At 53.2% G+C, this 23,457-nt stretch overlaps 1 long non-coding RNA gene across 1 annotated transcript; it reads left to right on the top strand.

The window, feature by feature from the left end:
- The first annotated feature begins 10,340 nt into the window (after positions 1 to 10,340).
- Positions 10,341 to 21,974, top strand: LOC137157163 (uncharacterized). The gene is made up of 3 exons (XR_010921012.1): positions 10,341 to 10,461; positions 10,936 to 11,209; positions 21,278 to 21,974. It is a non-coding gene; the product is annotated as an uncharacterized lncRNA (long non-coding RNA).
- The last annotated feature ends 1,483 nt before the right edge of the window (positions 21,975 to 23,457 follow it).

Raw genomic sequence — 23,457 nt, 5'->3', positions numbered from 1 at the left:
GTAGTTTGGCTCTTCCCTACCCCAGAACTGGGCTGGCTCAGTAGCTGTGCAACGGAAGGCAGCAGTGGGGTCTTTGCTCCAGTTCAGTCTTGGGGTACGAGGCGGGGCTCTCGCCAGCTTTGTAACAGGCAGTATTGAGGAGTATAGTGCATTAAACTACTGCACCAGCCCACCTCCCTCCGCGTGGGTCCCAGGCCAACAGCTGTCCAGTCAATGCTTGGAAGGAGAAGAGCAGCCCATCTTCTGACTCCACCTGGGAGTATCCCAAATCATCCCTGGGGCCAGCACAAGGGGCCGTTCAGCAGATGGAAAGGGTCTTGCAGCTTCTCTGGGGCTGCTCTGCTCCGGCATGGCTAGCTCGAAGATGCTGCAGAGCACTGCTGAATCGGGGCCCTCTGCCTCCAGAGCTGTCAAGGAAGCATTGGCAAGGCCTCCATTGGAGTGTGGTGTTGTGTCCTGATGTAAAAATGCAACAGTGGAGCTCCAAACCCTTTGATGAGGGTCCCAAAATTAATGGTCTGGAAAACCGCCCTTCTGTGGGGAGACTTAATGTGCATGAGCTGCTGAGTTTATCTAGAAGTACCTCCAGAAAGCAGATGATAGAGGGCTGCTTCTGCTAGCAGAGAGGCAGAGCAAGATCCAATAACCAAAGAACCCAAACCGGTTCAGGTGGAAAGGCAGATGTACATTTTTTTAACAGAGGGCAATTCACCCTAAGCAAACGTACTGAGGGATTTGGTGAATCCTCTGCATTCAGGCTCAGATTCCAAATACCAGGGAGTGGGCTTGATGTGGGAATTGCATAGTGAAACTCTGGCCTGTGATGAGCAGTAGTACAGGCTAAGAGCCTGTCACAAGTGCTTAACTTCCCCCTCCCCACCAGGGGGAAGGTGTGGCTGGCATAGTTACACAGGCAAAACTGTCCTGTGTGGATGTGGTGATCCTGGTATGAAGTGCTTACACTGTTCTAACCTATTCTGGTTCCCCACACTGCCAGAAGCTACTCTGCTTTAAGCACCATCTTCTGCCACTATCCCTGTCTACACTAAGTGTTTCCTGGGCGTAGCGTCTTCAGTTAGTGATGCTGGTAAAGAGAATCACCCCCTATGTTGGTAAAATGGAGGCCTAAATCTCAAAGAACTGACTTAAGCGGTTGATGGTTTTTAATCTAGTGGGAGACCGTTGTTCTCCTGCACTGTACTTAGCTTAGTCCTTCCATATGCACTGGAAAAGGCAGTCCTCTCTCTGTGCTGTGTGAACACCATTGGATTGCTCTCATACCTGGAGTGGGATCAGCTAGAGTGCTGAGCACACTTAAGTGATGTAGGTGCCTAATGAGAGCAGAGCATGTTAGACTTTTTTTTTTTTAAATTAACTTCAGCCTGAATGTGTGTGGGTTTTTTTTTTTTTTTTTTTTTTTTTTAATTGATGCTATCTACAGCAGCCCCTTCTTAGTCCCTGCCCTTAGGACAATCACACCTGGGGCCTCTCTGCAGTCAGGTTAAAAGGCAGGTACATCCCGCGCACACAGCTGACTAGTCTGCATGGGTGCATGTTGAGCAAACTGTTCACAATCAAGCATCTCCTTTACACAAAGCCAGATCTGAATGTTGCAGAAGCAGGCTTAGAATTGCTCTTAATATGTGTCCGTGGTGCTCGCACTCGTTCAAAAAGCTCTGCGAATGTGAACTAATCCTTCTCAGCCGGGCGACTGTTTGTCTCCATTTTATAGATGGGCATCAGGCACCGAGGTAATGTGACTGGACTAAAACACCACTGACCTCAGATGATGAGGAGCTGGGATTAGAATGTGAGTGTCCCTAACTCTCAGTTGTCTAATCCCCTAGGAGATGGTCTGGGTGAAGCCAGAATATGGTGCTACTAATCTTTCTAATTAAAAAGGCTGCTGTGACTGGCAAAGATCACTTCAGGTGATAGTATGCTCAGTGCAGCTCTGACTATTAGATTAAAATGATCCTGGAAAGTACTGTGGCTACAGCCACTATAATTGGGCCAGTTATTAAGCTGTTATGAGGGGAAGAACTTTCCTTGGTTGTGGTTCCCCCCCCCCCCCCCATTAAAAAAAGGACCAATTGCTGGTGGGCTAATTAGTAAATACTAGCATGTGCGCACACAACCCCTCTACTGCTGTGACCATATTCTACTACATTGAAAACATGCTTTCCTGGTACAACCTCGAGGTGTATCTTCTAGGCTGTAGGTCTTGGAGGCAGACTGGGAAATGGCCATACATGGGCTGCTGTGGAGGTAAATCTATATGGGGTTAACATCAGTCGTGTAGAAGGAAGGATTGAGAGCTGCCCAGTGAAAGCCTGCTTAGGAAAGAGATCCTCTGGAGTGCTTCAGATGGGAAGCACAGGATCAGAAGCAAGGTGCGGGACCATCCTTCTAGCAGCACTGACAGGCAGTGCACTGCAGTAGCCGCATGCAAGGGAGAGAAACGTTCTTCCTTGGGTGTCATAGCCCTGGGGTGTAGCTGCTGCTGTGATTTCCACCCGTCCCGTATCTGAAGTGTCTGGGCTCTTTGAAAGAAGAGCCAGCTGGGCTAAACTCCCATTCCAAAGTCTCTTGCAGTGTCCCTAAGCAAGCTTTTCAGTAGAGATGAGAGCATGGATCAACCTGCAAGGCCAGGATCTGATTTCCAAGACTCCAAAGGCCAGAGATGTTTAGATGCAGGTATTTAGGCTGCTCCAGTTACAGAGAGAGTGGCTGTTTGCAAAATACGGATCTGCTTTTCGTAGTAGTATAGAATAGCTCATTAAACTGGCTAAAATTTATTTGCTCGACTGCCCCCTGAGGATGGAATGTCACAAGTGCTAACATGCCACAGAGCCACGCTGCCATCTAGGGGATGCAGCCTGTTGCACATACAACCCCGCAGTGCACCTAACCCACTTTCCCCTTTAGCATGGTGTGCAAGGATTACAATTTAGGATTACTATTTAGGATTACAAATTCTGTGCACCCATAGCATGCAGAACAGCCACTAGCCATGAAATGTATGTAATTATGAAATTGTTAAACATCCCTCCCCTTGGCAGTGTCTCTTTAAATGCAAATATGCCTCTTAGACAGCATTATCTGTATACATAATAGCAGTGATTTGATTACCTCGGAAGAGGTTGTTGATGGGGAGGAGGATTGATTGGGTGGGGTTTTTTTTGTGTGTGTGTTTGAATGAAGGATCTGGTGTTGCAGCTTATGGATATTATATTGTACTCTGCATTCATTCCATTGCTTCTTGGTTTGCATTTGTTAGCATTTGTTAGCTCTGCTGTTCTCTGCAGCCAGTTACCAACACAGGGCTTAATAAAATATGCATTAGCGCTACATGCCTATGCAAGAGCTTTTTGAACTCTGCACCTGATTTTCATGCTTGCTTCTGGGTTTTATCTCCAAACCCAATGTTAGTAAAGATGAAAATGTGTCTATCATTCATGCTCCAGGCAGCAGCATGATGATTATTTACGCTTTAAAATTTAACTGGGGGGGATGGGAGAGGAGACGCACTAAATTTGGGCTTTTAACAATCACCTGCAAATTCATTCTGCAACCACATCTACTAGTGGGAACTGTGCCAAACCCTCCCTGAGCTTTAACCAGCCCTGATGAATGGCGATCAGAACAAATCTGAGATCATTGTGCAGAGGAAGAAAATGGCTTAGGGGAGTGGATGAGAAGCTGTTTCATCTCTAACTCATCACCCTTGAATCCAACCGAAGCAGGTAGGAAATGAAAATTGCTGCCATCTGATGGGCTGGTCAGGATGTCTAGGCTTCTACATGAGCTAATGAACTAAAAATAGAAGTGTACCTGCCCCGAGTCCCCACCCAGCTGAGACCCTGAGTACATACTGGGGCAGCTAGCACCTTCCTCTACTCACAGGACATCTCCATTTCTATTGTTAGTGCACCAGCTTGATCAGATTAGCACAGGTATGTCTCTTGAACTGGAAACTACACCTCCAGCATAGATATACTCTAAGTGGATCTCAGTCAAGGTTCCCTGCCAGTGTGCTCATGCATGGCCTGGAGAGAGGGGGAAGGGCAGGCAGCATCGTGCTGTGCCAGGGCACTGGGATAGCAGACTGGCGCTCTGGGTTCAACTTGTGACTCTGCTACTGATGCATTGTGTGACCTTGGGCAAGTCACTTGTTTTCTGAGCCTCAGTTTCCCACCTGCAACCTACCAACCTTCCTCTATGCCACCCTTTGAGAACCAGGGGTACTCTCCCCTTCAGACTGGAGGCGTACATTATCACCCGCAGAGACGTACCCACGCTTGCGCTGATTGAGCTTGTGCACCAAAAGCAGAGCGAAGCTGTAGTGGTGAGAGTGGCGTTGGGAGCCAGCCAGCCCAGGTACCCACCTCGGTCTCTGACAGCGATGTTGTCGGAGCAGCTAGCCCCTCACCTCCCCTTGGCTGTGCTCTAGTTTTAGCATCCTGGCTCGATCACAGCTACGTCTCCTTGACCTGGAATTCACACCTTTCCTCTGTGGTGTAGACATACCCCTGTACGGGCTGGGGCCTGTTACTCAGAAGGTGAAGCAAGAGGGTCATTCACGCCCAGTCAGGCCTTCCTCTCTCTCCTGCCCGTTCCAAATGGGAGCAGCCAGTCTGTGCCCTAGACTGTGGCAGCCCCTGCCTTGTTGCGTACTGACTATGCCTCCGCTTCCTGTCGCTACAGCCCTGCCCCGGATTTAGAGCAGCGATGGGGGCAGCATCCCATTGCTTGAGCAGGCCGTTCCTCTCTCCCTGGATGTGCCAGTGCTTCCTGCCAAGGCTCCACGTGGAGCAATGTGCACGCATCGCTTGTGCGGCTGCCAGCTGGCTCTGCCCACGGGGGAGACAGCCTCACGTGGCTCTCTGCGGCCAGATGGCCGGCCAGGCTGTGAATTAGCTGTCCTCGGTGTACTCTGAAGTGTGGGTTTCATGGAGATGTAATAAGATCAGGCTTAGACATCACAGTGGTACAAACTCATCCTTGAAAGGCTGGTCGGCAGGGAGTGAACAATTGGGCACCAGCCCTGCTCAGTGGGATTTAGTAATTACCTGGAGTGTGTTTAATACTCAGCCCCTCTTCTATTAAAGCAAGGGGCGGAGACACTGCTACTTCTATCAACCCTAGGGCTGGTCTATGTGTAAAATTTAGGCCGACATAGCTCTGGCACTCAGGGATGGGAAAAATCCACACCATCGCTCTGTCGCCGTACCCCCCAGTGCAGACACAGGGAGTTGGATGGAGGTGGTGGATCATCACTCGGAGGTGGTGTGCCTAAAGCAATGGGAAAACCCTTTCCGTCCCTGTAGGCTTAGTCTATGCTACAGGGTTATGCCAGCATCGCTATGGCACCCTTGCTATAGGCCCCGTAGTGTAAACTTGGCCGTAGGGATCCTCTTCGCTGCAGTAGCGGAGCACCTCACAAGCTTTCTTGCATTCCTCCTCCCAGCCCCCTGGTGTGGCAGGGCCGGGCTGTTCCCCCGTGGTACGAATGGGAACCGAGGCACCAAGACCAAGTGAGTTGCCCAGGGCCCCACAGGGAGTCTGTGGCAGAACAGGGACCTGAACCTGAGTCTCCGGAAGCTGTTCCCATGAAACTCACCCAGGCCTCGGGATGATGTGCTGTGGAGATAACTAGGGGTCTAGTCAGACAGGCCTGTGAGAGGCTCTGCAGGCTGAGGAAAGGGGTCCAAGCTGTCCTTTTGGTGTCCCTGTTTCGGGAATGGCCTTTAACCAGCATCAGTAAGGTCTTGGTGCCCCGGTGCAGCAGAGATACACTGCAATGGGCTCAGCAGAGCCATATGGGCCCAGCAGTGACAGGAGCTGGATGTGGCATTCCCTTGCCAGAGCTGAGGTCAGGAGTGCGGGAGGGTCACAAGTTTTGGCTCGCAGGAGGCTCTAGAAGTCCAGGTGCTTCCCCCTGTTTCCTGAAACAAGTCCCCCCCCCCCCATTTCCTGAAACCCCAGATGGACGAGAAGCCAGGGCAGACCTCTCCCCCGCAGACTCTCGGGATGGAAATACAGCTCCTGCGCTGGCACTTCAGGAGGCCCATATCGGGAGAAGCCCCGAAGGGCCGAGGCAGCAGCTGTGACGGCGAGCCCAGGGACTAATGTGAAGGGAGCACATTGGAGCTGCAGGGAAGGGCTGGGGATTGGAGTCACGCGTGGGGCCTGGTTCTCGGGGTATCCCCCAGCCTGCCGAAAGGAGTCAGAACAACAGCTGCACCCTGATGGGCTGGCAGGCGGGCAAACACTGCACAGACACCCCTGGAGCATCACTTGGTCTCCACTCCCCCCTGGCCTCCCCTAGGCCCTTCCAGCTCCCTTGGTGCTCCTGCTGAGTCTCCCCACAGCTGCAGACGGCCGTGCAGGGGCTCTAGCTGTCTGCTCGGGGGCTCTGCTGTTCTGCTGGGAGCCAGCAGGGGTCAGCGTTATAGCAGGAATGGACCAGAGGCAGCAGGCTGGAAGGATGGTCTGGCTGTACCCAGACCCTGACCGCATCGGGCGTTGCAGGGGTCGGGTGGCGCGGATCATGCAGAGAAGAACGGGCAAAACCCTGGAGTTCCTCATGCCGTCTTCCTCCAGGCGGGAGTGTTCTCCCTCTGCTAGCCAGGCCCAGAGCCTGATCGCTCCGGGGCTCAAACCCCAGCCTCCAGGGTGGGTCTCTCACACATCTGGGATCCCTGCTGACAATCACAGATTTTATCTGAGTCGCTTCTGCGCTGCCCAGTACGTTTTGTTGTTGAATCCCTGTCGCTATAAACACCCGCCTGCGCCTCTGCCTGGACCTCAAACCCCAGAGCCGTCAGCGCAGCTGGCTCAGCTTTTCCATTTCCCTGCCCCCTGGAGCCCCTGCTCCCTGAAAAGCTCTGCTCACCGTGCTTACAACCTGGCTTCCTGACCGTGCCTGGGTCTAGGGGGTTCAGACACTTGGAACCTTGGGGGATTTGAGGGCTCACAACCTTCCCCGCCAGGTTTTGGGGCTTGGAAATGTCTCTGTTCGAGCCCGCCAGGCTCATCAGGCCAAACACGCGCCCCTCTTCCCAGAGCTAGAGACCGTCCAGCTCACAGCCAGCCCAGCCGACCTCTTCCATTTTAACTGGGGCTTCCACTGAGCCCACTGATATGGGCTGGTGGAGTGGGGGAGTCGTGGTAGGCTCGCCATGGGGAGGAGCTGCTCCGAGGACACCGCTGGGGGTCCTCTCATCTTGCCAAGCCCCTTCCACAAGCAGTGGAGCGGGGAGGGTGGTCTGCCAAGCCCTTGGCTCAGAGGGTGCTGCACCCCCTCACAGCCATAGCCCTATGCTTGAGAAGTGGCCCTCTGCCCCCCTCACACCCCCAGGACTTTTTGTTTGGGAGGCGGGGCAGCGCAGCCAGAGGGCTCTCCTCCCCCTGCGGGAGATGCAGAGCACCCCACCGGAGAGAGGGAGGCCAGTGGGGTGGGTGAAGATGGAGAGGGCTGGGGGGACGCGTTCTCTCGTGGGGTGGTCAGGCCCCCCCAGCGGGACGCTGTGAGGAGGCTGCGCTGTCACAGGGAGACAGGCCCACAAATGGCTCCTCGTTAGCACGGCGGAGAGGGAGCTAAATGGGAAACAAATGGTTTAACTGAGGCAAAAACGATAGCAATTAGTGTCGGCAAATCCAATTAAGAGCCGCTGATGGTTACCTTGGGCCTGTCATTGGGAGCACGTGCGGGGCTGGCAATGCACGGCGCAGCCCCATGGCTCACGTCCTAGAAACAGAGGGAAACGGGACCCCACCCAGGATGCCCTTCATTAACAGCCCTGTCCCCTCGGGGATGGGAGGATGCTGCTATTCAGGAACCTAAGGAGGCAATGACACGGCTACGCCAGCTGCACTCAGCGGGCAGGAGAATCACTGGTAACCAGGCCCCGATCAGCAGGGTGGCGGGGGTAAAGTGGAAATTACATCTCCCAGGGAGCAGCCCCCTGCTTCCCAATGAAACACAGTCTTTCACGCTGATCCCCCCTGGCCGGGTGCTCCAGGCACCGCCAGGCCATGGCGTGCAGGGGGCCATGCAATGTCCCAGCTGCGTGGTTGTGTGTAGTATGGCCCCTCCTGCCAGTGACTGACAGACAGACAGACCCACCTGGGTAACATCAAATCCTCCCCAAGCCCCTTTCAGCCAATCTTGTTGATGACCCTCAATCCTGACCTATTTCTCCCCACTAACTACGCCCCCTGCCAAGTAGAGAGCAGGTGGGTTTCTGATGAGGGCAGGTGGGCTCAGGGATGATTCCCTCCCCCCACTCATCATCACTTGTGACAAGCAGGATTTGAACCCTGCTCTTGGCAAGGAGCGGCCAGGGCCCAAGGCTACCAAACCTGTCCTCTGGGGCACTGAGCGCCCACCTTGGAGAAGGGGTAACTCCCCACAGCCGTGGTTTCATCTCCCTGCAGCGTCGCCACCTTGCCCAGGGTCACAGGTTAAGGTCGGCCATGCGTATCTGATCGACTCGGTCTCACTGGGGGCTTCCCAGCTGTGAGCAACGGGCATGCTGCCTGCCAACGGAGAGCTGTGCGTCTCAATCTGGGCTCGCCTGAGGGGAGCTGGCGTTTCTGCTGAGCTGCACGTTGTTTTGTGGGATTGGGTAGAAGGCACCGAACACACGGTCGTGGAAATCCCCAGATATGGGTTTTGGTTCATTTTTTTTTTCATCTTCGTGCAACATAAACCTCTCTGCTCATCCCCAGCCACAGCAATATCCATGCCAGCAGGATCCATTTCCCCAATAAGATTCTTTCTCCAGGTCCTTAAGGAATGACCCTTAAAAGCCACCACAAATTATTAGATTATAATCTCCTTGGGGCAGGGACCATCTTTTTGCTCAGTGTTTGTACAGCACCTACCGCAGGCGGGGGCCTGGTTCCTGACTGGGCAGTACTGAAATAGTACTGTAAGAGGGGCGGGGCAGAGCAGAGGTGGGTTATTTTGACCGTCCCATTGGAGTGACACACAGCAGAGGCAAGGTTTATGCTCCGCATAAGGATAATACTTTCCACTTTCATCCAAAGAGCTTACACTTGACAAATATTCGCTGATCCCCCCAACCCTCCTAGGACCTAGGTAAGGAGTATTCTATCCATTTCACAGGTGGGGGAACTGAGGCGTCACAGTGAGCAAAATGACTGAAATGGGAATAGGATCCAGGAGTCCTGGCCCTTGTTTTAACCACTAGATTAAGCCCTGGTGAGAACTCCATTAGTAACTCTGTGTCTCTAATTAAACCCTGGTGTATCCTTTGAGAAACGAAGGCAGGGTAGCGTGCATGCTACTTCGGGCATTAACATGTACATACGTTATGTGTATGACTCACCCAGTGACGGAGAGTCATTTTCAGGACCCATTAGCCTCACCCACGCGTTCGCCCAGACTCACATTTTATTTAAGACACAGCAAGATATTAGCTTAGAAATATGGGCGGCAATAGGGAGGGCTGAGGTTAAGCCCTGTTCTCCTGAGAATCATCATCTGCTAACCAGGCCTTCTAGTCCATCAGTTTCCCCCATGCCCACCCTGCCCTGGAGCAGTACTCCTGGCAGCACCGTTTGGCAGGTGGGATCCCCGCCCACTCGGTCCATTACTCACATCAGATTGTGCCTTCCCCAAGCTCAGCCCCTTCCCCAGCTCACCAGGGCCACTGCCCGATTCAGGCACCTTTGGTGCGAACAGCTTTTAGTGGCAAATTCCAGAAACAGAGAGAAAAACGATAAAAACAAGCGGGTGGGTATGAAAATGCAGCCACCTCGTGAAATTCGGTGGGGAGATCCACTGGGCCGATAACCTCGAACGCCAGCTCACTGTACAGCATGCTGGATAATTGTCCTACGGGCAGGGAAAAGGCCTTTCACTGTCACAAGTGAAAGGCCGCTCTTGCCTTCCACTCATTCAGTCCCCCAGCCCCGAGGATGAGAGCCTCAGGGAAGCATGTCACCCCTCATAGGGACCACGGCTCTTTTGTGCTGTATTCATGAAGTCTCTGGTTACATCACACACTGAAATGGGCTTCATCTGATTCCTGCTTCCCCGGCCCCGCTGGGACCTGCTGATGTGACCATTAGTCAATAAGCTGGGTGAGTGTCCATTTCCAGCCCCACACGGGCCACACGTCAGGGCCAGTGGGTCACGAGGCAGTGACTTACAGCCTGGCCCTTTGAAGGGTTAAGGAGAAATGGGGAGAGCCCCACCTGTGCCATAATTAGCGGCCTCCCAGCCTCAGGGGCAGGATTAATTGGGGTCAGGTGATAAACACCTGGCCCGCATAAAAGGGCAGAAACTGTGCTAAGCAGAGGAACCACAGAGAGTGAGCTGGGTCCCAGAGAAGTAAGGGGGTCTGGTTCAGAGCAGCCACCTAAAGGTTGCCTAGATGGGACTGGGAACTGAGCTCAGAGGTTGAGCTGAAGAGGAATTCAAGTGGGGTGAAAGAATCTTTTTGTTTGGCCCTTTGTGACCCTGGAAGGGGTTAAGTTTTAGTGACTTGGCCACAAGACTCAGCTATGGCACCAACAACGACCTGGGTGGGGAAGGCTGAGGGGACCTGCTTGGAGGAGGCAAGTGAGAGGCAGGGAACATCTGCAGTGCCCCATGTGCCAAGAGGGCAGGGCCACAGGGCAGCCGTCCCTGTGAGCAGGGCATGTTCCCTGCAACTAGCGTGGGGAGCTGATTGGCTAAGAGCAGCAGGGTGCTCTCTACATTGACTAAACAGCCCCAGCTGTGCTAGTGCAGGGTGCAATGTGCTAGTGCAATGTGCTAGTGCAGGGTACGTCATGGCCCAGTGGCTAGGTACCAGATGAGGAACCAAGGAGGTAGGTGGGTGGGTTACAGGTTCTGAGCTACAGGAGAATGACTATGGTTCTCACTCACCATTACAAAATCAACCATTTAACAAGCAGTTCCAGAATCAAACCAAAGCCCAGCTACCGCAAACACTAACCTCCGTCCAGGAGCCAGTACCAAGCTCCCGCAGGCCCAGAGAAGAGACCAAGGATCCAGTGAGCTGCCCTGAAACAACACTGGTGTAAGCATTTTTGCCACCACAAGATCAAGTGGATGGATGCCTGTGTCGTAGCGTTGCCAACAATCTTTTATTTCTTCATCTCTGTACAGCAAGATTGGGAATTGCTGAGCGCTGCAAAAAGCAGCAAGAAATACGCCTGGTGAATGTAGGTGAGTCTGCTTTTTCTTCTTAATAATTATGATTGCTAATGTCAGGAGAAGGGGTGGGTGGGGGTGCTGAGAAAACCATCCCTTATTTTTTTAAATACAGTGTCTGCAACCTGGGCTCCTCCCCTGCCTGGTACCTTCTCCACCTTTCCCTTCCCTGAGCCACTCTTGCTGTGATCTCAGCCTGCGCTCCTCCACCTGCCCCCTGAGTTCATCTCCTTCACTGAGCAAATCGTCCCTGACATGCCATTGGCAGGCATCCCCTTTCTGGAGCATTCCAGGGCTGCCTCGGCCCTCCCATGGGAAGGAGCTGGGCATGGTGCCTGCCCATCTATGATCTAAAAGCAGAAGCAGGTTGCAGGCTAGCAATCCTCCCCTGCAATGGAATTCATGCTCTGCTCCTCTTTTGTCCCAGATGACTCGCTGTCCCTTGAATGCAGCATTCAAGACCTCTAGTGCTGTTTTCTTTTGCAGGAGAAAATTGAGACAGCTGATCCTGTTGAGACCCAGTCGGGATTAGAGCGAGGAGAAATTTTTCATACTAAACTTATTTTTGGCAAAAAATGCAGATTGGGCTTCACCAAAACATTTCACCAGCTCACGTCCCTTTCACCAATTGTTTCAGTTTAAAAACAAAAAAACAAAAAAATTCTGAAAACATCAAAATGTTTTGATTTGTTTTTTTCAGTTCGAAATGATTTTGGGTTTCAAACCTTCCTCTAATTTTATTTTTAAAAGATAAAAAACGTCTTATAATGGTCAAAATTGAAAAGAAACATTTTGTTCAACCGGCAACTAATTTTTTTAACTTTCTGATTCACTAAAGATTTTTTTAAATATTGTTTTCATGTCAACCGAAACACATTTTTTTTCAATTTTTTGGACTTGCCAGTGAACTGAAAAAAATCCATTATTCGCTCATGTCTAGTCAAGCTTCCTCCGGAAGGGCCCATGCTGATGGTTCAAAGGCTCCTGGCCATACTGCAGGGTTCAGGGACTGGTGCGGTGTGAAGGGGTGGTGTGGGAGAGGGGATGTATAGAGATCATAAACATACAGGGCTTGCCACAGAAGTCTCTCTGGTCTGCTAACAGATTAGTGGGTCTCTGAGAATGGTCACCACCAGATGCACCATGAAAAATTACAAGAAAACCCATAATAGATAATTATAAAATAATCTAACCTGCCCATTCCTGGGTGCCAAGGTCTCCCCACAAAAGACTCTGCTGATTGTGTAACAGATACACGGTGACCTCCCAGCCATACACACTTCTCATCCCCCTTTAATGACTCTTTTCTCCCCTGAGTTGTTGAAGCACAGAATGTTGCAGTCCCACCTGGGAGTGATGGGTGCTTCCTCTCTGAGGTGACTCAGCAACAGGCTTCATAAATTATGTGTACCAAAGCCACTTTGCCTAGCGAGGAAATGCAGCCACCTCTGGGGTGGAATGCGGCTGTTGTTTAACAACTCAGAACAACACTAGGCAAGATTCTAGAACAAGAAGCGAATTAGAATGGAAGTTTTAGTAAGTAATGATGTAATGATTTACCCAATTTGGAATCTGTCCAGAGCCCTAGATTCTTTAGGAAAAAAGTACAATCAGGGTTGTACTTGGACTCTTGAAAACAGTGTCAGGGGACCGTTAACCATCGCAGACAGCGCCTCTGAAAGCTGATGTCTGGCATTGTAGTGCCCCCATACCACAAGTCTGGAGTGTAAGCTCCATCCTCAGATCTCCCTGCTGAGTTGCCATGAACACTTCCCTTGTGCCTTCTGACCAGACCCCCCCCTCTCTAACACATGAGCTCTGGCACGGCAGCAGCCAGCGATGCTCTGGCTGCACAAGACACATCTGAGGTGATAAGTGTGCAGTGAATGGCTGTGTTTCCACATTGCTCTGACTGGCCCATGAATTAAGTCCAGGAGTGAGACCGAAAAGATAAGGGGAATTCCTTACACTCCGGGGCACTCCCCATATTTCCCCCATTATGGGAGACAACTCACGCAGGCGAGAGACAGACGGAGAACACATGGCGCAGCCGCTTGGTAACTTTATCTTGGCAGCCTCTCCACGGGACTGAGATTCCTGGTGCAATGCACCTTTGAAGATCCTGGTGTATGAGCAATGTCCGCTCCAATCAGCCCTGCACCCAGAAGGGCAGGGCCTGATGCTGTGTGCTAGAATCCCGGGCCAGCTGCTGAGCAGAGGGCACTGCAGATTGAAGGCCTCTGTCTCCAACTCCCTTTGCTTGCTGAGGAACTTCTGCACGCACAGGAGAGTCAGGGTCAGGCACCTCGAGCCCCTTAAGGGTTTCGCTGATCATCTGTGAAGCCGTGGAGATGGGAACCGGCTCTGTTTTACAAAATCCAATTGGCTGGGTTCGGTGTTTGCAAAGCCTGAGCCATGGTGGGCTGAGACCCACCCAGTGACCATTGTATTTGAACTCCCCCATGGGTCCATATCGCAAACCTTCAGGTCACGGCTCCCTCTGCTTCAGGTGCTGGGCACATCTTGATAGGGGCCAGAGCAGCCCTTGTCAGAAGCCATAGGTCTGCACATGCAGAGTTTGGCTACCTCTGCAGAGCTGGACTGGCTCCTGCTGAGATTGACGGCCAAACTCCCATTGACTTTCATGGGAGCAGAGACCAAGATGCCCCACTGGAGCAATCAGACCCCCTGTGCTATACACGATGGTATTGCCTACGGACAACTCTGTCCACCATCTGCCTGTGACTCAACTATACCACCTGGGCAAAGGCTGCTGAGAAGACCTTAAAGAATCAGCAAGCACAACTGATCTGTGTCCATAGGCAGAGAGAGAAGACCAGCTCACTCCCAGTACCCTGCCGGGCCTGAAACCGAACTGATAGAGACCAAAGAAACCCAAGGATCACAAGAGGTTCTGCACTGCCACCTTCTCGGTCACCGAGCCCCCAAACGGGGCAGGTCAGAGGCAGGGTACGAGTCTAAGGGATCGTCCATGTCGAGAGATGGTTTCTTGAGTAAGGACCTGACTTGAATTGAGAGCAGCTGATATCCTGCCCTTCCCGAGGGAAATATCTACACACTGCACTAGCGGTGGGCCCAGCAACCTTCTCAGGGGCAAAGGTTGCCTGGATCTCCCACCACCCAAACTAGTGGCTCTGGGAGAGACTTTGTGGATGCTATGGTGGAAGAAAAAGAAAAAGTCTGCAAAGGAGAAGAATGAGGAGGGATTTGATAGCAGCCTTTAACTACCTGAAAGGGGGTTCCAGGGAGGATGAAGCTAGGCTGTTCTCAGTGGTGGCAGATGACAGAACAAGGAGCAATGGTCTCAAGTTGCAGTGCGGGAGGTCTAGGTTGGATATTGGGAAAAAGTTTTTCCCTAGGAGGCTGGTGAAGCCCTGGAATGGGTTACCTAGGGAGGTGGTGGAATCTCCATCTTTAGAGGTTTTTAAGCTGTGGCTTGACAAAGCCCTGGCTGGCATGATTTAGCTGAGGTTAGTCCTGCTTTGAGCAGGGGGTTGGACTAGATGACCTCCTGAGGTCCCTGCCAACCCTAATCTTCTATGATTCTAAGAAAAGACAATCTTCCCCATGCCCACGACAGCCTGGGATTTCGAAAGCTCTTTATGTCCCCAGGGATCTGACTTGGACTGCAAATACCATTCGACCCCTGGCCCACACGAGCTCCAGGTGGCCTGTGAGCAGGGCCTACAAGGAGAAGGCTTTCAGGGTGAGCCTGAAAAAGGCAACAAGGGCTGCAAAAGGCAGTTCCTTTGCCTGCTGTCACGCCAGCCTCTGCCTGGAGATGCATCCCAGAGCACTTCTCCTACGGCTGGGCTGCCGCTTCTCCTCCAGCTCAAACCCGACCTGGCCTGATGGTCAGAAAAGTGCAGGCGGCCCCTTCTCTTCTCGTTGCGGCTCACTCCTAAGCCACTCTGTCTTCTGTCGCTTATGCCCAGACACGCCACGCAACCTTCCAAAAAGCTTCAACACTTCCTGGCTCTCTGAATTCTTTGAGGTTCCCCTGTCGTTCAGATTAGGGGCCTGGCTTCTGTGGAACCAGACAATCCTATTTCTCTGGCTGTTGTCTGAGTCCGTCGGCTGGAAGTTGCAAGGTAGTGGGATGGCCAGGAGAATAAAGGCAGTAATCCATACGTCTCCCTCAATGCTCTGCAGCCAGGAGGCAAATGTCCTACCCATAGCGATCCATCAGCTGCGCAGGAGTGCTCCCTCTCGGATAAATCATATTAGAAAGACAAGACACAAGGGGGCTTTTAATTATAGAAACCATTGCAAAGAACTAATGATGGCAGCAACGTGAGGGATCAGCATTACTCCCAAAGTTTAATAAAGCTTAAGTAGTTTTTTGTCAGGCGAGGAGAACAATGAGCTAATGCTCCCTGGTGTGTTTGCTTTAACAACCCCAGCACTAGGGATATTTGCTGCCTCTCTTGCTCGCTGGCTCGTTTGCTGCTGAGATGTTTTCAGCAAAGGAGGTGGTTGGACTGGGATTAACTCATTCAGCCTCTCCGAGAGCGCCACCATGCAAAGGGATGGAGCACAGCGGTGTACGTGGGTCGTCTGGCCACACAGGGCTAAGGCTCAAGACACACTAATCGCTGTACTAGGAGTTGGAGGGGCAGGACGGGATATATGTCTCCTTTAGGCTGGTGGGATGAACCGGTGGGTCTGACAGCACCAAAACCATGTCTCGTCACATGCAGTTTGCTCCCCATGTCTCATGAGACTCGAGCAAGTTCCCGAGATCTTGGGTGCGTTGGTTAGAACCAAACCTGGGAAAGCCCAGTCCATGGCACAGCCCAGCCCTCTAGAAGCTGAGTGTGACGCCTCAGAGGTACCTTCCTCTGCCCACCAGGGAGCTGTGGGTGGGGTTCCTTCTGCATGCTTTGCCTGGGCTGTCATTCGTCACCCCACTCCACTCGCTCAGGATCTGGTCTGGGCAGCTTCTCGATCACAAGCAGTGGAGCAGGGAGTTAACACACCTGCTCTCCTTGACACACGTTCCCTTATAACCCTCACAGGATTGGCACATGGTCAGATGGCACTGCTGGCTGGGCCCCAGGGCATACCTCTCATCACACTGCATGTTTCTTATTGGCTGTGCAAAGCCCCCTTTTGTCTGCCTGTCTATCACCTCCTGATCTGTCTATCCCTGCCTTAGCTAGGCTATCTGCCATCTAGCTTCTCCATGCATTTGCAGGCTGCCCCCTCCCCCCCACCCCCCCCAACCACAGCTCCCCATCACTATAGTATTTGCTAGTAGACCTCTCTGCACAAATTTCTGGGCCCCCAAAAATTGTTCTTTTCCTTTGTTCTCCCCTAAACAGGCTTGTGAGCCTGGTACCAGGCTGCCCAGAGGAGGATTCTGCCAACCTTTACTAACCTACTTAGAAGACACTAGCAGATAAGACGGTTCAGGAAAACGCGACAGCCGACAATAGGCTCCGTTTGCCTGGAGCTCTAATTATCACTCCCCCAATGAGGCGGGCTCAGCGGTGTGAGCAGGGCGGCTGTCACTTGGCATAGGCCTTCCGCACAGAGTCTTGCGCTGCCTGCTAGTTATACGGGAGGCAAAGACGGCGAGACTAAAGCTAGCATTTAGCTGGGGGGAGGAGGGGCGGCTGTGGGGGAAGCAGAAGTGTCGCTTGAGCTGCGAGGCAGAGAGGAACAGCGCTGATGGTGAGACTCTGGTTACAGCAGGGGAGGCTCGTCCCCCCCCGGGCCTGTTTTTGACTGGCCTAGTTTCTGTAGTGTCTTGAAGCACCTGTTGGTGGAAGTGAGAGAGATGCACGCAAGGCTGGGCCCCGCTGAACAGAGCAGGACGAGGTGCCCAGCACACAGAGCAGTGGCGGATTAAGGCACCAACGGTTCCTAGTGAATTTGCCATTGACTTTGGTGGGAGAAGGAGCAGGGCCATATTGCTGAGAATGAGCCTGACCTCCACAGCTACGGAACCAAGCTCTGCCCCCACTGAACTGCCCTGTGCAACCCCTGCAAGTTGGACACGTCGTGCCACTGCACCCATGCAATTGCAGGGGTGCATTGTCGTGTGCAGCCTGTGCAACTGCACCTATGCACCCAGTACAACCATACATCTGCACCCATGCAGCTGTCATCACTGAGGTGTAAGTGAGGGCAGGATTCAGCCCCGTGTGTTTTACTCCATCAAAATCAGAGGGAGGCGTTTAATCCAAGCCAGGTTTCGACGCACTATATCTCAGGAGATAGCAGAGAAGGGCAGTATGTGAACTCAGTCGGTTTCTCTTATGCTGCCTTGGGTTGCCTTATGGATTCTGCAGTTCCCAAGAGCCAGGGCTGCTTGCCTAGAGGATCTCAGGTTTCACTTTTTACAGGAACTGTGATTTTTCAGGTAGCACTGGTACATGCCAAAAAATGAACACACAGATTGGCGTATCTTCAAGAGAAAGATGCCATGTGAGTTGGCCTGGATAATGGCAGCCTTTTCTGGAGTCCTAAGACAGCTGCACACACACTGAGGTCAATTGTCACCCACCACCCTGGGAGGTAGCTCAGTATGCTCAACCTCGCTTTACAGATAAGGAAACTGAGGCAGATAAGTTCCAGAGGGGTCGCCGTGTTAGTCTGTACACAGCAAAAACAACGAGAGTTCTGTAGCACTTTACAGACTAACAACTTTAATTTCAGCAGGCGTGAGCTTTCGTGGGCTCCGACCTACTTCATCAGATGGAAGTAATAGAAATCATACTGGGGGCAACATACATAGGAGGCAACATATACATATCCCAGGGAAGTGACAACAATGGGGGAGGTGGATGAAGGCAGGGTACTTGAGGCCTAATTACAACCGTTGAGTAGGAGGTGGAAATGGGTGATCAGAGGTAATTACTTCTTGTAATGAGAGAACCATTCCAAATCCCCATTCAGACCCAGTTTGATTGTGTCAAGTTTGCAGATGATTTCAAGCTCAGCAGTTTCTCTTTGAAGTCTGTTTTTTGAAGTTATTTTTGTAGAAGTATAGCAACTCTAAGCTCAGAGACAGTGTCCTGGGAGGTTGAAGTGTTCTCTGACTGGTTTATGGATGTTGTTATTTTTTCTGTCTGATTGGTGTCCATTTATCCTTTTGCATAGTGACAGTCCAGTTTGTTCAATGTACATGGCAGAGGGGCATTGCTGGCACATGATGGCATATATTACATTAGTGGATGTGCAGGTGAATGAGCCCCGTATGGTGTGAGTGATGTGGTTAGGACCAGTGATGCTGTCACTAGAGTCAATGTGTGGGCAGAGCTGGCAATGGGGTTTGTTGGAGGGATAGGTTCCTGGACTGGCCTTCTTGTAGGGTGTATGGTTGCTGATGAGTATTTGCTTCAGGTTGGGGGGCTGTCTGTAAGCAAGGATAGGTCTGCCTCCCACAGCCTGAGCGAGAGAGAGAGGTGAAGTGACTTGCTCAAGGTCACACAGCGAATCAGTGGCAGAGCTGGGGATGGATCTCAGATTCCCTATCTCCCAGCCAGCCCTGCAGGATCTTCATCCACGCTTCATCTGATCCTTAGTATCACCCGCCTGGCTCCCTGCCTAGCAGACAGGGGGGCTGTGTTCAGTATGAGGGACGTGCCTGTAACCATGCCCAAAGCATCCAGCACTGATCTCCATGGGCTCTCGTGCGCTCTCGGAGATGGGACAGGAGGAGGATTCAAGAGCTGAGCCTGTATTAACGCTGGATGGATAATTCAGCGTGTGAGCAATGGTCTGCACCCCCTCTCACATACTACATTAGGAGGTGAGAGCTCTGCCCTGGGTGAATGGGGGGGTGGCTCCTGGGGCAGGCTGATGGGCAGAAGATGCTCCCTCCCTTCAGTTTGCTGCTGCCATGTAAAGAAGCTGTGGGTCAGGATTATGGGGCACCAGCAGTTCTGTGTGTGGGGTGCCCAGTGTCAGGACGGAGGCGTATTCACCACACAGGGAGAGAGTGTGAACGCTGCAGCCCACGCGGAGCCTGGCTCCAGGCCAGCGTTCTTCGTCTCTCACTTTCACAAGCAACACATCCACCCACGCAATGGAATTAAAAAATATTGTTTTGAAACAAGCTCTTTCCAGGGCTGCGCCTGCCGGCTAAATCAATTACTAATGATACCGCCCCCCCCCCCAACCCCGCACCTGGGTCCCACCTCCAGGAATCCTCCGCCACGCCACGCACCACAAACCCTGCACGCAGACACCAAACGCTGCTTTTACCTTCCAGACCTGAGCTCATCCTCTTCCCGGCCTGCTCCGTCTCTGAGCTCCTGACCCACGCCCCTCCGTGCACGTGCATCCTCGTCCCCCTCTGCGTGCACCCCCCAGGCAGGCAGGCAGGCACGCACCTCTGCCCCACGCACAGCCACTCCCACCAATGGCCCCATCCACACACACAGTGATGCGCGCACATTCACATGCTAGGCACACACCCTTGTACACCCCGCCTGTCCATACCACACACCCACTGAGACGGGCTGGCTTCGTCCCAGCTGTTGTGTTTCTTGCACCCCTGAAGGGGCTCTCTGGGCCCAAAGGGTCCCCCCCCTCTGACCCACCCAGCCGGGAGCCCCACGCTTCTGAGACGTGGGACCATGTCAGTCCCAACCTCGCAAGCTGGCCCCTCCCCATGGGTGCTGGCAGGGCTCGGGGTCTCAGTGCTGGCACCAGCTCAGGGAGGGGTGGGGGGGGGTCTCTGCTTCTCTTGTTCTGTCTCCTGCACTGACAATCTGGGCAGCTCACCCCAACCGTGGCTGCTCCAGCCCCTCTTCTGCATTCTAAGGCTCTGCCTCCAGCCCCACATCCTCCTCCTCCCCCTTCCTCCCCCACTGCTTGCGGCCCCTTCCCATCTCTTCTCTGCCTCTCTCCTGCTGCCCCTCCTCCTCTCTGCCCTCCAAAGCATCCCCCCTTCCTCCTCTATCCTGCTCCCTTCCCCTCCACTGCCTACTCCTCCTCTCAGCCCCCCACTCCACTCTCAGCACAGCGCCCCGCTCTCCTCCATGTCTGTGCAGCGACAGGCACTTGTGGTGAGTTTGGGGGTTGAGCCCCGACACACAGAGCTGCAGCACATCTGGGGTCCGATCCCTGCCCCGTGCCAGCTCGGCCAGTCCCTGCCTGGCTGCCAGGCTGTGCCCGCCTGGGCTCGCTCTCAGCCTGCACTCTCCTTTCTCCTGGGCTCGTGCATCCTTTTCCCATGGGAGTTTTCTGGTTGCTACTGATGTTTCAAGGACATGAACAGTCTCTCCCTCCCTTGGCAGCAGCACTGCGTGTATCTCTGGGACACACTGGATGCACAGGCCTTCCTCTCCGGGTTTGCATGGGAGGAGGTGGCACAGCAGGGGCTAAGCCACTGCTGTCCTGCACCTTGCGCACTGGTGCAGAGTGGGTGCAAAACAGGGCAGATGCTGTTCCCTGTTCCAGCCCCATATGCAGCTCAGGCCCCTCTACACCACTCCAGCAATGCAGAGGGCTGTCACTAGACCAATCCCACCACACACGCTGCCCACCTCACTAGCCCCAGCCTAGGGGGTATGCTGGGGCAGGGCGGGCATGGAGGGAGAAAGGGAGGGAGCAGGCCCATATCGCTCTGTGCTGTGTGGATTTGGGGCTGCACCACAGGCAGCCTGGGATGGGCTGGCATACCTTAGAGCAGCCAGGGGCTGCTCCGCCTTACTCTGGGGCTGTCTTGGTCCCTGGTGCCACCTAGAATCTGGGCGGTGACATAAAGTCAGCCCAGAGAGGGTGGCCACGATCTGCCGTTAAGGTTCCCATGAGGGCAGAGCAGTTCTCTGGAAGCCCAGCGCGGGCAGGGGCAGGGGCAGGGGCAGGAGTCCCTAGGAGAAACACCTCGGAGGAAGCTACAGGAGAAGCCAATTCCCGGCTGGAGCTGGCTGATTGGAAGCACAGAGATCCCTGGAGAGCCCAGACAGGCAGGGGGTGGTCAAGGCAGCACCTTTCCCCTGGGCCGGGGCACTGGGGGGAGCTGCCGGGGCTAGGTCTGCGGGGCTGTCACCCGCACTCAACCATCTGAGTTTCTTGACATACCTGTACCTGATCTTTCTCCCCCAGCCCAGGGCGTTCCTAGATCCTGGCAGCAGACAGCCACGTGGGAGCCACCCCTTAGACAGCGATGCTTCATCAGAGAGACCCCGGCAATGTGGCCTCTGCTCCAGCACTCCTTAACCTCCGCTCCTCCCTGCTCTCTCCCCAGCTCCCTCATCCCGGCCCCCCTGGGGACCAGTGAGCCAGGCAGGAGCTGCAGCCTCTGTATCTCAGCCTTTCTGGCAGCGCTGATGGAGCGGCACCGATTTCCTCTGACAGCCAGAAGGGTGCGGGCGGGGGGAGACTTGCCTGCCTCACCCCCACAACCCCAGGAAACACCTTGCCTCTGCACAGCCGGTTTGTGATCCGAAGCGACAGCTCCTCACCCACTTGGTGTCCAGCACACCCACCTGCCCGGGGCGCTGCCTGTCACTCCCGTCTCCCCAGCACCTCCCGCAGCTGTCAGGCCCCCCTGCTCCACCAGGCCAGCAAGACACCCCTCCCCCCCCCGCCCCAACACACACACACACACAGAGCAGCATGGAGGGGATCCCGCGCAGTCAGCCAGAGCGAAGGGTGCGCCCAGCTGGAAAGTGAGAGCTGCTTAGCTGGTGCCAGGGAGCCCAGATGTGCTGGGAGCTGCTGAGGCCAGGAGGGTTGGTGGCGGTTCTTCAGGGCTGCTGACAAACCCAGCCCAGGCCGGCAGTGAGAAAAGGCCACCCCCCATCTGATGGGTCCTTGGATTCAAGGTGTGGCTGTACTGTGGATTTATGTAGGGGCATTATGGTATTTTCTGACTTCTTATCCATCCCTTTCCTAATGGTTCCTGACATTCTGTTAGCTTTTTTGACTGGTGCGGCACAGATGTTTTCAGAGAACTCTCCGTGATGACGATCGATAGGAATTTAAAAGGGCAGTGAGAAGTGAACCAAATTACCTAGCGGCATATCCCACGCTAAGCTCTGAAGCGGGTACGGGGGGGTGACTGAGGTATCTTAACCATGACCACCAGGGGGAGCCTGCTGGAAGAGTAGGTAGGGGATTGGCGTGGAAGCGGAGCCTGTTGCACTTTAGACCCCCTCCCACAGGTAAGTCCATGCCCACCGCAGGTCTGAAGCAGCTTGCTTGCAAAGCACTGGGGGCAATGGGAAATGCTGGGAAAGTCTCGAGGAGAACAGAGGGCTCTGAATCTGGTAACTGGCATGCCTTTGCTTTCTGTGTTCCTCACCTTGACATCCCTCAGAACCTGGTCACCCATCCCTGCTTTATTCCCTCCTGCCTCTGCGCTGGTTGCCTGCAGCCAGGAGTAGAAGGAAGTCCCCGTTCTCACAGGATTTCCGATCTGAACAGAAGCAGGAAACACCAGGAATTTCATGGGAGGGCCTGTTCTCCAGAGAGCTCCCGTTTGATCAATCAAACCAATGGAGCATGAAGAAACTTCTGAACAGCTGAGAGCTCAGCTGGCCTGAACCTTCCAAGAGTTGCCCATTGCAGACCTGTGAGCAGACCTGTGAGCATGGTCACAGGCCTGGAGTGATTTGAGGGGGATGGGCCATGCCTCCTCCGCTCCTGTATTTTAACTCTTCTGTTGATGTCCTCTTCTTGGGAAAGTGAAACTCCAGGGCCCTGGGTGGGTTGTCAGCATTGGGATGGGACCTAGGACCTCTGAATCATAAAGCATAAGCTTCTAATGCCTGAGTTAAAAAAGCCACCCCTTTAGCCAAGGCTGTAGAAGGCATATCAACCTCTAACCGTCTGTCTAACCTCTAGCTGACCACCGCTAGATGGGGACAGAGGGCCATGTGCTCTGGTGTAGGTTACAGTAACTGCCTGACTCCTGCATTTTCACTCTAGCTCCCTTGTCTCTCGAGCAGCATGGGAAATAGCTTTCCTCAAAGCTTTCACAAGCCAAAAACCTAAAAAAATAAATAAATTGTTAAATAAATTTAAAAAATGGTCCTTTTGATCTCAACTGACATTTTATTTATTTTTATTTTATTTTATTTGCTCTAATTAGCTTAAATTTCTACATGGCAAGTCATTTCCAACTGGAATTTTTCATTTAAAAAAATATTAAAAGGCGAGGCTTTGAAAATGTTTAGAAATGGATCAGAACTGATCCTTTTCCGTGAAAAGTTTGGGCTTTGCTGAATCAAAAATTCCTGACCGTCTCTACTGGTCTTCTCTGACCTGACTGTGTAACACAC

The sequence above is a fragment of the Emydura macquarii genome, unplaced genomic scaffold (assembly GCF_026122565.2).
Source record: "Emydura macquarii macquarii isolate MOO-44397 ecotype Brisbane River unplaced genomic scaffold, CSIRO-AGI_Emac_v2 contig_306, whole genome shotgun sequence".
Lineage (NCBI taxonomy): Eukaryota > Metazoa > Chordata > Testudines > Chelidae > Emydura > Emydura macquarii.
Note: the sequence above shows the minus strand (reverse complement) of the source record. Positions and strands in the feature narration are given on the sequence as shown.